Source organism: Leiobunum rupestre, chromosome 7, assembly GCF_980474605.1.
Source record: "Leiobunum rupestre chromosome 7, qqLeiRupe1.1.hap1, whole genome shotgun sequence".
Lineage (NCBI taxonomy): Eukaryota > Metazoa > Arthropoda > Arachnida > Opiliones > Sclerosomatidae > Leiobunum > Leiobunum rupestre.
Window position 1 is genome coordinate 5,643,149 of NC_143390.1, and position 14,735 is coordinate 5,657,883.

General features: G+C 37.3%; 1 long non-coding RNA gene across 1 annotated transcript; it reads left to right on the forward strand.

The window, feature by feature from the left end:
- The first annotated feature begins 527 nt into the window (after positions 1-527).
- Positions 528-882, forward strand: LOC149934171 (uncharacterized). Its single transcript, XR_016472220.1, has 3 exons — positions 528-605; positions 663-740; positions 805-882. It is a non-coding gene; the product is annotated as an uncharacterized LOC149934171 (long non-coding RNA).
- Positions 883-14,735: the final 13,853 nt, after the last annotated feature.

A 14,735-nucleotide genomic window follows, 5' to 3' on the forward strand; every position in this document is an offset into this window, starting at 1 on the left:
TTGATGTGTCGTGATTTGAATTTGTTTCCGTTGGAAGCCGCTTTGTAAGCTCTTAAGTATTTTTTATTGCCTTTAAATAAGTTTATTTGTAGGTATTTATAAGTACTATTATAATTAACGTCCTGTAAGACATTAATTGTGAAAAATGAGAAATAAACATTGCATTTATAAGAAATGCAACAGTGATTCACGTTATTTAGATAAAGCCCACATGTCAGGAGTCTTTTTCTTACCCTTCCCTAAAGCTAAAAGCAACTTTGAGAAGTGTAAAAAATGGGTTAAATGGTTGAGAAGAGAAGATTACGGCATCGAGCGGGTAAATGCCAATACATATTTATGCTCGAAGCATTTCGTGGGAGGAAATGGGCCAACTACCCAATTCCCAGATCCAATTCATCACGGGGCATCTGTAAGTATCAGTCTTTAAATGAAATAGAAATTTGACTTTATGGTATACCAATTTAATGCTTTCTAAATACTAGCAATATGTCTCTATACTTAAACCCCCCGCAAAATTGGATGCAATTCCAAACGTTACCATTTGCGGGGTTGCAATAGAAGAACAGATAATCTGCACCAATACCAATGACCTAGTTTCAGAAATGGTAATAACAGTCTGGTATAAGTATGGCATTTCATTAAAGTGACAAAAATAATTCCAGTTTCACGAGAGTGAAATTTCAAGTAAAGCAATTTGCAGCACTTCTTCGAAACCAGTAAAAGACCATGCTTCAGAAAGGGTAATAACGGTTTTGTTTAAGTATTGTTCGATTCATTTTATTAATTTGACAAAATGTAATTTAGATTCATGAGAGTGAAATTTCAAGTAAAGCAATTTGCAGCACTTCTTCGAAACCAGTACAAGACCATGCTTCAGAAAGGGTAATAACGGTTTTGTTTAAGTATGGTTCGATTCATTTTATTAATTTGACAAAATGTACTTTAGATTCATGAGAGCGAAATTTCAAATATACCAATTTGCAGTACTCCTTCGAAGCCATACAATAATAGTCCTCTGGGGGGAATGAATACATCTGCCATTCTCAATGTATATTTTAAGGATTATTTGAATAGTTTAATAAGATTTGTATTTGTTTGATTACCATTGTTTCTCTTAAAGGACCAATCAGTTTCAATTTTGGAGGAAACAACCAGTAATTGCGATGTACCTTGCTTGTCCAACAGAACATTCAATGATTCTACAATATTTACAGTATGTACCAAATTCCGAGTAACTGTAACTGTTGATTAAAAAATTTTCCCTTTTTGATTTTAGGATTCCAGGTATCTGCAATTAGCTTTTCAGGATTTAAGTTATCCATTTGGCTGGAATGTCACATATTTTTTGAACCTTATAAAAGTCATGAAAATCAATAAAGACAATGGGTATCCAATATATACAATAAATATTGCAGAAGACTTTTTGGTTTACTATGAAGTCACAGGAAAAAAGCTTTTGAATGAAGATCTCATAAATGATTTACCAATCAGAATTAATTCAGTTGATAAATTGAGAACAGCTATTCTCTGTTTCTCCATTTGGAAACTATGCAACGGCAGTCCGGAAAGCAAATTTGTGGTTTTGTTTGATAATAGCACGCATAAAGGCGGATATAAGAATACTTTGTCAGGGGCCATTCACAGTGAGAGGTGTTGTTTAGTAGTGAAAAATACTAGCAGAAAGAGATGTTTTTATTGCACTAAACAAAGGTCTAGTTTTAGAGTAGCTATATCCCAAAAGAAATCTAAGCCAAATGTTGCTAAATGTTTCCACAATTTGAGTAAGACTGAATTGGTGAACGAATTGAAGGAATCCAAAGTAACTGGAACAAAACTCATTGCCAAACTAAAGCGATTAGAAGTTAAAATTAAGAAGAAAATTCAAAAAAATGCAGAAACTGTAGAAGATGAAAACCATGAATTTTTAATCAATATTTTGAAAAAGAATTTTGACAGTTCTAAGCAGAATGATTTAGATTTTCAAACAGTTTTCCTAAAAACACAACTACAGATGCTACGGAGTAACAAATATGGAAGACGATGGCATCCATTGGTGGTACAGTGGTGCCTTTTCATGTACCAAAAGTCACCCAGCCTGTATAAAGTTCTGGACGAATCTGGAATTTTAAAATTGCCTTCCAAGACAACTTTGATGAGGCACTCTTCAGACATAGGTGGGAAGCTAGGATTCCATACCAATGTTTCCAAAAAATACAAAGTGATTTCAAGCAGCTCAAAGTTGAACCACACCATGAATATTTTACGTTGGTGGTTGACGAGATGAAAATCTACGACGACATAGTTTACAGAGTGGAAAGCGGTGAAATGGTAGGATTCACTAATTTGAACGATGTTCAAAATAAATTAATGGCTTTAGAATCAAAAACGTATAAAGAAAAGCCCCTTGCGTCACATGTACTGCAATTCATGATTCGGGGAATTACATCAAGCTATCAGTATGCGTTTGCGCACTTTGGAACCAGATCATTGACGGCAGAAAGTCTTGATTCCCTGATTTTTGAAGCTATAAATAAACTGGAGTTATGTGGCTTAAAGATGTTGTGTGTAGTAGGTGATGGAGCATCAACAAATCGCAAATGTTTTGCAATGAATGGAGGGGAAAAATATTATAAATGCAAAAACCCATTCACCACAGATTATAGAGATATATATTTTTTATTTGATGTACCTCATTTATTGAAAACAGTGCAAAACTGCCTATTGCACAGCACTGAAGGGTGTAAATATAGGCTCATGAATAACAATGGAGAGAACCTGACTTGGGATACCATTAAGAAGGTTTACCAAAGAGATGCAGAGAAAAGTGGTTCATTAAGGAAGTTACACAAGCTAACGGTGGACCACATTACAGTAGAAAACAAAATGAAAGTGAAACTAGCCACACAAGTTATAAGCCAAAGTGTTGCAAATTGCATAAAACAAGAGTTTCCTGGTGAATTTCCCGAGACAGTTCGTTTCATCGAATTGTTTAATAAATGGTTCGACATTATGAACGTGGGTCATCTTTTAGAGGGATTTCATTCACAAAATCCGAACGTTCACCCTTTCCGGAACGTTGATGATTGCAGACTTAGCGTAAGTAATTTGAAATGTTCAATCAAATCCTTGTGGTATCCATATTAACACAAATAATTAATTTCAGTGGCTTAAAAATGAATTCCTCTATTATTTGGATGAATGGGAAAATTTTGTGAAAGAACAGCCCATATCGAGATCATCGAAAAATAAAATGTTACTTACCAGGGAAACGTTGTCTGGATTACGACAAACAAGTAATTATTCATAATCTCTAACATCGTAGATTGTAACTAATATTTTATTATTTTAGCAAATGCCATTCTGGAATTGATTCCTTTTTTACTTGAGAAAGGTGCCAAGTTTATTCTAACTACCCACTTCAATCAGGACCCTTTAGAACAATACTTTAGTAAACAGCGGCAAGCGTGTAAAGCTGGTTCACAACCTAGGTTATATCAGTACTCTAGGACCACAAAAGTTTTACAAAATCTGCAGGAAGGAAGAGTAGCACTAAAGAAAGTCAAAGGTGCAAATACTGAAAAACCATGGACAAAAATTCGAGATGGCCATGTGTAAACCCACCTGAAAGTCATTGATAAGCAATAAAATTTGAAACCAAATCAACTAAATAAAAACTCTACTAAGATAATATCCTTTTAGTTTTATTAATTTTAAAATAGGAAACCATTACCATGTATTATCACAAAAATGTAGGACACCCATAGCATCAGTTATCACAATTTTTTTTGTAAAAAGTTCTCCTCAAACAATAAGGTTGTGTTTCTTCAAAATTTCTTGTTTTAGTTCACTTTCAATTTTTTTCTTTAATTTTTCTTTTCCATCAAATTTAATCTTCAGCCTTTTCTTTCACTTCTAATTTTCTTTGTCATCCCATTACCTTTCGTATTAATGTAAGTTTGAATTACCATTTTAAAAATTTTGTTCCCTTCAGAGGTGTCAACATCAGCGCTTGCCAGCATTTTGTTCCATCTTTGTTGAATGTCCAAATCATTTTTTATTGATGAAAGACATTTTTGGATTTTATTGGAACATGTTTGATCAATTAAATTATTGGATACGTGCCTATCAATTTCCTCAAATAATTTTAAAGTTTCCATGTTGGGGTATTTTAGCCCACCTCGGCTCTGCATATCCGTCCATTTTTTATAATTTTCTGGTATACATTTGTGGTCAGTCTCTTTCATAGCTTCCCCAACTCTGTGATGAGCACTTGACTTGTTTTTTTTTCAATAATTTTGTTTATTACAAACCCAGCAACGTAAAATAAGGTGCATGCTTCTTCCGCTGGAATATGTAACCCTTCAGGTTCACTTTCCCCCACTTATTTTTTTTATTTTCTGTGTTTTATTTACTTTTGTTATTACGTTTTCCCCGCACTCTTGACCCTCTAAATTTACAGTTTTTGTTAAGTATTCTTAAAGCCCCCTACATCAAATATCTTAGAATTCCGAGCTCTATTTAAGGAAACTAATCCCAGTGTTAAATATAAATTTAATTTAATGATAAACTAAACACTTAAATAACTTTTGAACCATACATACAAATTAATTATTGTTTATAAGTGTAAATAGTCATGTAAAAAACATTTTGAGCTTTGCCCTATTCCCGCCAATTTCCTCCATGACGTCAGCGTAATGGTCACATGGCAACCCGGCGATCTTAAGAGAAGCAGTATACTAGTCACTCTCTCCCTGCCTCTCCAGCTAACCACTTCAGTTGTAAATAATGTTAAATAGAATAACTTGCTAATAAATTGTTTTATTGTTAACTATGAAGTATTCTTTCATTCTTTAAGTGTTCAAACTTACCCCTCCTTCAATAAGCTTTATAGAACTCGATCAAACCCCACGATAAAATATAAAATTAAGATAATTAATTAAACCATTCTCTCAATATAAATTATAAACTAAATCCCTGCCTTCGGCAACGCTAAAATTAATCCCTCGCTAATTAAAGTGTTTTTATCTCAGTCACAAGACCATGGTGCAATACATTCAGCAAACTTTCCCAGCCCAGGTTTTCCCTAAAACTTTCCGAACTAGACCAGTAAATCCCCTCAGCTCACAGCGATCCCATGAAGTCATTTCAAGTTCACAAGCTTCATATTAACTATCAGGTAGCAAGATCCCAAGAAAAGCGGACGTTTTCCAAGGTTGCCGCCATAGAGTCGCGAGGGCGCCTGGACATTTCCGCTTGGAGACAGAAAATCGGGAACATCGAGACTCTCTGGCATCCCCCCCCCCCCCACAACCCCGAGCGACCTTTCGTGGATCAGACGACGTCATCAGTACCACCATAGGACACGAGTCTTAGGGGCACCAATGACCCACGTAAGAAGGGAGGTCACTAATTACGTTTGTTTCAACTCCGCCTACAATCCTTGGAACAAAACCAAGAGACAGAGCCCCAAAAAGACAGAAGTCTGCTTTTGCAAGAACTGCACAGAACTCTGCTTTTGGCAGACCTCGAGAGAACTCTGCTTTTGGCAGACCTCGAGAGAATTCTGACTCTGGAAAGAACTGAGGAGAACTGAAAAGAATTGGACAGAGTTCGAGAAAAAGACCATGTCGAGATAAAGATAGAATAATGCGCGATGAAGTCGCGCTAAGATATTAATTAACCCTCAATGCAGCCCTCATGACCGAAACCACTCTCACCAACTGCCTAGATGACCCACAGCCAGGACATTCCGACAGGAAGAGTATAAGCCGAGCAGTAATAAGTCTGAGAAGCGTAATGCCCTCAACACCCTCGAATCACCTGTTGATCATCCAATATCTAGCCATTCCGAGAGAAGACAGCCAGATGACCGAGACCGATTCCCTAGCCTAGCCGGACATTTCAGACTGAAACCCGAAGTACCTACGCCCCCGTCAGCTTGTGAAGTAAAATAATATAGGAAGAAACCCGCAATCCGGCCGCCTAACCGTAGACGAGTAAATAAAGAGAATTAAAGAGAAGTGTAAATAAAGAAACGCGTAAACAAGCTATCCCCAAAGACGTTCCGTTCTGTGAAGTGCGTGTGTCGGGCATCTTACGTAAACCGAGGAAAGAGAAAACCCGTAAACGGAGAGACGACAACGTAGCGGAGGACACCGAAACCAAGTGATGAGTAGAATTTCCATCATAACCCCCCCCCTTGTAGAGTACCCAGGGTCGAAATACGAAGTAGCCAGTGAAAAGTAGAGAAAAATTTTAGAAAAGAAAGCTTAATCCCTCGCTATTGCCCGAGAAAAGGATTTAAGACAGGTCCCCTCAAGGTTGAGAGTTCATTCTGCTTCTTGTATTTATACAGTTCAGATTACTTTTTCCGTTCGCGTTGTTCCCTCGCTGTTGTTATTATTTTGAGTTAATTATTGTCATTGTTTAATTGTAGAATCTTTAATTGTAGTATTTAATTGTAGTGTTTATTATTATTTAGTGTAAGTGTATATTAATTTCTGTCCCCTCCGTCCTTCGAGCTGAAGATGCCTGAGAGTAAGGATACAGGAACCGATCCCATAGAAAATAGTAAGAGATAGTTTCATTAACAAATTTAAGGTCAAAGAGTGTATTTTTAGTGTTTAAATTCCCCTCGTATATTGGAAAAAGCTAAAAGAACCATAGTAGAGATGGCCTAACCATCACTAGAAGCAAAGTAAGATTATCCCCTCAGTTCCCCCCGCAATTTTGTTCATTTGTTTTTGTATTTTAGTGTTATTTATAAATTTGAGTGTTAAATAAAGATTTTGTGATTGATTAACGACAAAGGGTTTCCATTCTGAATTCGAATCTCCCCCTCTTTTTTATTTTTTTCTTTCCCCTGTATGTAACCCCCTCTCTCAGATTTAATTCACTCCACGATAAGGCCACGACTCGCATTTTGTCGCCATCTTCCCCCCCGCCTTGGTGAATGAAAATCTATGAGCAAGGGTTAGGAATATTTCCGTCCATCAATTGTATGACGAATTCCTTAAAAACCTTACAAATATTTGTATTTTTCACTATATTTTGTTTTGCACATACCCCGCAGTTAAAAATTTCTTGTATAAGAATCTTTAAACCAACTTTTTTGTCTTTATCACTTAAAGTGGTATCATAATTTCGGCATTCCTCAATTAGTGATTCTATATCACTATGAAATAGCTTTTTGAACTTGGGGTAGATTTCATCTTCTGGGCACTGTTCAAAAATTTCCCTAAAGAGCTCTCTTACTTCGATATAACAAGAGCTCTCAGCTTTGATTTCTGAGGCCCATTTCACTCTTCTAATTTGATCATCTAAGCCTCCATTTTCAATCAGTTTGTTTAAGGCTTTCTTCGCTTCATCGAAGGTTGAATAAAAGTGCTGATCGTAGTTCAAATGCAATAGAGATTTAGAAGAATTATTTGATTCCAATTTAAAAACATTTGTAACAGACTTCAAAGCTTTTGTCTTTGGAGGTTTAGCCTTTTTTGGAGGAGATAATGCATTTTCTAGACCTGATTCTGGACTATCTATATGAAAAAAATTAAAACCAAACAGTTAAGCCTTGGTACTAATAGTTAATATGATAATTATGATGCTTACCATAACAAATTTGAGGGCCAAAGTTCCCACAAGAAACTGAAGATTCACCAAAAATTAATTCGTATGAATGATTTGAAAAATTTGCCATTATGGTCTAAGAACTATATTTAAATTAGAAAACCAGCAAAAAAAAACAAGCATGGTATTGGTACTAAGAGACGGATGGACATCTGCGGAAAAATATTTCATCCCCCCCCCCCTTCTTGAATTTGTATCAGTACCTATACAAGAATTTCCTGTAATGCACGCAAGCGCCACTAGGTGGCGTCATAATTTGTTCTTTTTACATTTTCTCCCTACCAGACTGTCCCTGTAGTTAATTAGTCCATGTTGCAGCTATTGAGTTGTGATATTATCTTCTCCTATCTAGTTCATTCAGATTTTCCATGAAAAATGTTTTCCTCGATTATCCAAGTGTCTTGCTTAAGGGTCCAATCATGAAAGTGTTCACCTATTTGGTCTTGTTTTACCAGGAAATTTTTCCAAAATGTTTCACACTTGTAAAAACCAATTATTTCATTTATTACGTAAAACTTTTTGATCCTTTTTCCGTAAATCAGCTGGACTTATGAAATTTTGAACTTTTGTCACAGTCTTCTTTGGTTTCTTGGTTTGCTGTTGAGTGAAATACAATCATTATTGGTTTAAAACAATATAACGCAAGAAATATCTGGTATCTTGAAAACCACAAGTCAAAAACCGCGGCGCAATTTTTACTAAAACTTCACGTTTTAACTAGATGGCGGTAGCGCTACCACCTTCCATGGAGCAGCCTTGGAAATAAGGTTTTTTTTTAAACTGGTCCTTATGACCAGTGATCCCCTAGCTTATGAATTATTTAAATGGTCTCATATAAAATGTTCTAATGCCATTTATAAGCCTAAAAAAACCTATATTACATGTTTAGAAGTTAGATTATGTTGGTAACATTAACTTTACACGTATTCAAAATAGTTGACTTTATTTTATGAGTACCACAAGAATAGTACAATATAGTACTATCTCACCTAAGACTACTACAGAGCCTAGAAGACCCTCGTAATTTACCGTATTATCTCTCTTTCTCTAGGCCCCGTAACTCCAGAGCCCCCGGTCCGTTACCGCGTAGCCAGGGTAGCCTACCGTACTTGGGGGAAAGTGAGACTAGAGGATTGAGGGTTTGAGGCCGGAGGGGGGTTAGACAGTCTCACTCGTTTGAGGGATGCGAGCGAAGGGACTCTACATAAAACTTCGGCGTGCGGCCGCGGCGGTAGTAAGTGGAGTCGCTGTACATCCAGTGAATAGTTAAATCAAAATTGATATAAACCTTGAATTAAAAGGTCATCTCCTATTATTTGGAATTATTAAACTGGTCACCTTCTGTTTTTTTGTTACTATTTCGAATTAAAAACTGGACACGGTGACCAGTGACCCCCCAAATTTTTAATAAATAAACTGGTCTGAGCAATTAATTAACTGGTCTTTGACCACCTGACCACCGTTATTTCCAAGGCTGCCATGGAGGCCAGTGTGAGAAATAAGGCACTATCACAGGCCAATGGCCAGTTTAAAAATTAGCTGGGCCAGTTTAAAAATTAAATGTTAAACGGAACCACTTATGGACTGCAATGCAAAGGATGAAGAAATTAGAAATCCCATTATGAAAAGGGATAAAAAAGCTAAACCCTAAACAAATTTGAAGAAAATTAAAAACTTACAAATAGCTCGTACCGATAGGTCTTCGAGCAAACAAAAAGACGCGAAACTCGGACCAAATAGATCTTCGAGTGAAAAATTAAATTAAATAAAATATCCAGAATTTACAACGGTAGACTAGTTTCGTCCTATTTGGGACTCGTCAGTACCGTGCGGGAAGGCTAGCTTGCGACTATTCTATTACACCGAAAAGAGAAGCTAAGCCTAAACATAAAAAATTTCAAAACGAGTTGCGTAGCAACGGAAAGCCGAATAAGGGGGGACATGCATCAGTTTTATAGCCCGGTGTACCGATAAGATTTAAACCACACCACCGGAGGTCCATCATCATAATGCCCTACGCTAGCGTCCGAAAGCCCGGACAGCAGAACCCTACTACTGATGGTCGCACCCTCGACGCAAGCCACTCAACCCAGCAGAAGGTGCAGCAATGGGTCGACCAGCCCCCACTTTGCACACAGCAGTGGGAATAAGAGCGAATGCTCTGGCAACTCCAGCCGACAGAGTTGCCAGATGATTTCCCATTATTTTCAATAGGATCTCATCTCAGTGACGTCACGATGTTCGTTAGCAACGAAGTTAAAAACCTTAGCCCTTAGCAACCACAGCGTATCGAGGCAACCTTTTATAGCCTAAAATTTACTAACCTTGATCATAGCCAACTAAATACATATATGTATTTAGTTGGCTATGCCTTGATGAAGGGCAACTTAATAGAAAAAGGGGGAGACTAGGCCACCTGTTATTCAGATCTGGTACTACAAAATCATATACAATAATTGTAATTTTTTGATTGGACGGAGACCGATTTAGGCTTTAAAATGGCGGACTCCATATCACCGACGAAATTGAATACGCAAAGATGTCAAATGTGTAGCGACAGTAGATATCCATAAACTCAACTGCAAGTTACTGGAAATATTAAGCTTAAAAAACGCGAAAAAAGTAGAGGACAAAAATTGGGGGTAAAAACTAACTTGTAAGATGATCAGTAGTAGAAGCAGATTCGGGTCTCATTCGGAAAATTCTAAAATGCTCGAGGCGACCGAGAAATAATATCTTATATATATCTTATATATATATATATATATATATATATGCTTATTATGTTACCCGCAATTAAACGACGAAAGTAGTTTTTTCCTCAACAATAAGATTTAACGAGTTGTCGGAACGCTGTAGTTATATGCCGGATTAATAATATTGAATAATTAGGCATTTTAGAATTTTCTGAATGAGACCCGAATTTTCGATAGGTCATATCTTAGCAGCCGTTCGACGTAGCCGGATAACACTGGCACTTTCCATGAATCAACCCTTTTGAATCCAAAAATGCAGGTTTCAGGGCCGTAACATCAGTATTAAAAAAGTTGTCAAAAATGATATTTGGCGTTTCCGGCGGATATGGAAATGCTACACGTGAATCAAGACATAGGTATGAAAGATATTAGTAAAATATGAAAAATAAAATTGGTTTCAACTTGCTATCATTCATAGTTTTTGAGATAATCGCAAATAAGTGCCAAAATCCCAACGGCCGAAGACTTATTTAACAGAGTGTACGTGTAATTTACCAAAATGCCAATTTAGGCCTACAGTAGGCCTAAAAACGTAACAGTAGGCCAACTACGCACAAAGGTCAAGTTTTCAATTAGTATTTAATGTGAAATGTTTTGTTATCAACCATTCTCTAACTGTTATTGAGTCTAATCAACATGTCACTAAATTATTCTCGTGATTAGCGTGCTTTTATGGTCGAGTTATTTTATGGTGAAGCCAATCGTAACGCGCATAGGGTTAGTGAATTGTTCGCCGTTCGATATCCAGATAGAAGACCAAGCCACCACAACACCGTTCTTGGAGCTGTTCGTGACTTTCAGACTTACGGAAACGTCAATCCCAGATTTCGTGGACCAGGTCGTCAAAACATCAACATGGAAGACACCGTTCTAGCCTATTTTGTTGTGTATCCTCGGTTAAGCGTCAGAGGTGCAAGCAACGATCTCGGATTATCGACGAACTACGTGTGGACCACTCTTCACAATCACAACTTCCATCCGTATCGAGCAACCCTCGACCAAGCTCTGCACGAAGGAGATATGGAACGTAGATTTGATTTCTGTAACTGGCTAATAACCTTGTCTGATGAGAACCCAAATTTCATGAATCAAATGCTGGTGACCAATGAGTGTTCCTTTGGGAGAGATGGGCCTTTAAACCATCAAAACACCCACATGTGGTGTGACGAAAATCCTCACTGGGGTTTTCCTCACCATCATCAACAACAACTCTGACTGAATGTTTGGGCGGGTTTGCTCGGGGATCGAGTTTTTGGCCCATTTTTCTTCCCAGCTCGTCTTAATGGACAACGCTACTTGGCAATTTTGCAGAACGAAATAGCAGACGCCTAAGAAGATATTTCGCTGGAAGCTTACAGACTGATGTGGTCCAACATGATGTTGCACCACCCCCTAGATGTGTAGTGGAGCATCTTAACAACGAGATCCCTCAGCGGTCACGTTCGATGGTCTGCGAGGTCTCCGGACCTAACTCCGATGGAATTTTCCTTGTGAAGGTTCATCAATGCACAAGTTTACGTGACGCCCGTTGAGAACATCGAAGATTGGCATCACCGAATCATTGCGGCCTTCGAACTTGTCACTTCTGATAAGATCAGACGCTCGTTTCAAAACATGCTTCATCGTGCCCAAAGATGTATCGCGGCAAACGGACTTATCGTAGAACCTCAATGGTAAAATTCTTATGTTTATTCGAATAAAATGTTCAACAAAATCTTTCAGACATTTCTTTCATTTACGTACAAAAATTCGAAGGCTATTGGCCCCTATGGACCGCTTGTTTTTTTCATCAGCTCATATCTTCGTGAAAAAGTGTTTTTTTCCAATAAAACCAATTTCATTGAACATTTTCGATAGCACTCTACAACTTTCTCATTGAAACGTTTTTTCTAGCACCTACCGGTGAAAAAAACCCGAAATTATTTCCGATTTTTATGAAATTTGGGATTTAAAGTGATCTCACACTAGAAATAATACCCTGAAAATTTCGAAACTCTATCTCTTGCAGTTTCTGAAAAAAATGCCCAGTCAGATCAATTCAAAACACCCTGTATACAGTACTATCAAATGATTTTGGTTTACGTAGAATTTAAATATCTATAAAAGGTAACATATTGTCATTTTCGATCTCTGACGCGAATTGTTTATTTAGGTCAATTGAATTTAAAAGGATTGAAAAGGTTTCAAAGTTTTATCCAAAACAATAAACACATCGTCAACATATCGTAGCCAAAATATTGGTAGATTAGTATTTTTGTTAAATATTTTTTTTCTTAAAATCATTTAGGTAAAGATCACATAATAAGGGTGATAATGAACTGCATTATTAAATTTGAAATACGTAGAGGATAAACAAAATTCAACTAGTTCCAGGCACAAAGATAGAGTTGAAACACTTTTTTATGTCGCTTTTGATATTATTTTTACAAAAGTTCCAACGTACAACAATTTTGACAATTATTTTCGTTCACACTTTAACAATGTGTGAACCCTTTGATTATATAAAAACCGAAAGCAAGTACAAGGTAATTCCCAACCATGCAGTGCCGGATTATGCCCTATGGAGGCCCCTAGGTAGTCGGAATCTCGGGGCCCCTGCCGTCCACTATCACCTTAAACATTAATAAACTGTACTTCTAAAATTTATGAAACACAAAAATTCTGTAATTTTTATAAACCAACACTACTTTAGATGACAAATTTTTCAGCAGTTTTAACTTCGAAAAGGTTTTTGTTCAGTTTTGATTTACATCTTCAGCTTTCTGAAAGCTGGTGTAGCGTTTAGATAGAGCCTTGGTTGCATCGGCCCGAGGCTTGCACACCAAATAGTTTCAGTGGATCTTTTTGAAACTAGTGCAGAGCCTTTCTGACGTTCTCCATCTTTGTCCTCAAGATATTCTAGCATAACCGCGCAACGGTAGGTAGATGCCGAGAAGAAGTTGAACATTGCTTGTACAAGCCCGAAGAATGATATTGCGGTAACACAGCTTTCTACAGCACATACACCAACCAAATTAAGTGAGTGAGCTGTGCACGGCATGTAGTGTGCGAGTTGATTTACCTTGGAAATATGAGCTTGAAGATCATAAGACTGCTTTATCAAGTTTTTAATCTCAAAGCAGCATTTGAGCAAGAAGGTCAAAACAGTTTCGGCAAGCTCTTTTCCAGTGCGGCTGATTATGGGGATTAATTTAATCTGAAAACACGTTCTACCACTTCACCATCTGGCAATCCAACATATCTCAGAACAACAGTCAGTTGGTCAATGTGAGATACGTCAGGTGTCGAATCAACACTTATAGAATAACACTTCGCTTCTTGGATATCGTTAATAATTATTTTCAGACCCTTATTGCCCATTATTTCGACAAGTTCTTCACATATTGTCGATGACAAATAAGAGGGTTTTCCTCACCCTTGATTACCATATATTGCTAAATGAGAGCTTAAAAAAGGACCGTACTCAGTTATTAACTCTAAAATACCCAAGTAGTTGCCATTATGTTGAGAACCAAGGAGTTCTGTATAACCGCGAAATGCTAATCCACGTTGCGAAAGGAATTTTTTCGCGTGGTCTAGTTATCAATGTCTGTACACATGTCCGATGTTTTGCACTGTCCTCGTGCATTTTAATTTTCAAATCAGAAAAACCATTGGAAAATTGAGTTCGGCCTATTTGTGTTCCAATAAATAGGACGCATAGAAACAGTACCAATTTCCTGTGGGTGGAGAGTACAGGATGTGGCGCATACTAGACTGATCGTAGACGGAATAACTTTTAAAACTTAATTAAAATTTCTATATACAATTTACTAGATGACGGGTTAAACGGTACATAAACTGGAAGGCTAATTAATCAAAAAGCACTGCCATTTGACAGATACACTACGTATTTATAGAAAAATGTAATGATAAAAAATAATAGTTTTGATAACAAATCGAAGGTAAAAAATGCCATATTTACACAAAACTACGTAGTCGTAAACATTCCGGTGTCCTTAAAAGACCATTTTAAATTATAAAAAATATAGTCCATGTATCTAATGGTAATAGGCATATCTTTGAGACAGGTCGTTGTAGTATGCGATAAGTTCTAATTGTGGCTTCACGAACGCAGCCATCAGCTCCAGGATGGACTTCTTGGATGCGGCCGGGTCTCCATTTTGTAGGCGGAAGCTCATCTTCCTTGAAAAGGATCAGGTCATCGATCTTGAGATTTCGCTTGATGGACGGCCATTGGGACGTTGTTGCAACCTCGTCAGATATTCATTGTACCATCTGCGCCAGAAGGGTTGCACGAGCTGTTGACCGAGCTGCCATCTTGTTAAGCGATTTGTCTAGGTGCCCGTAGGA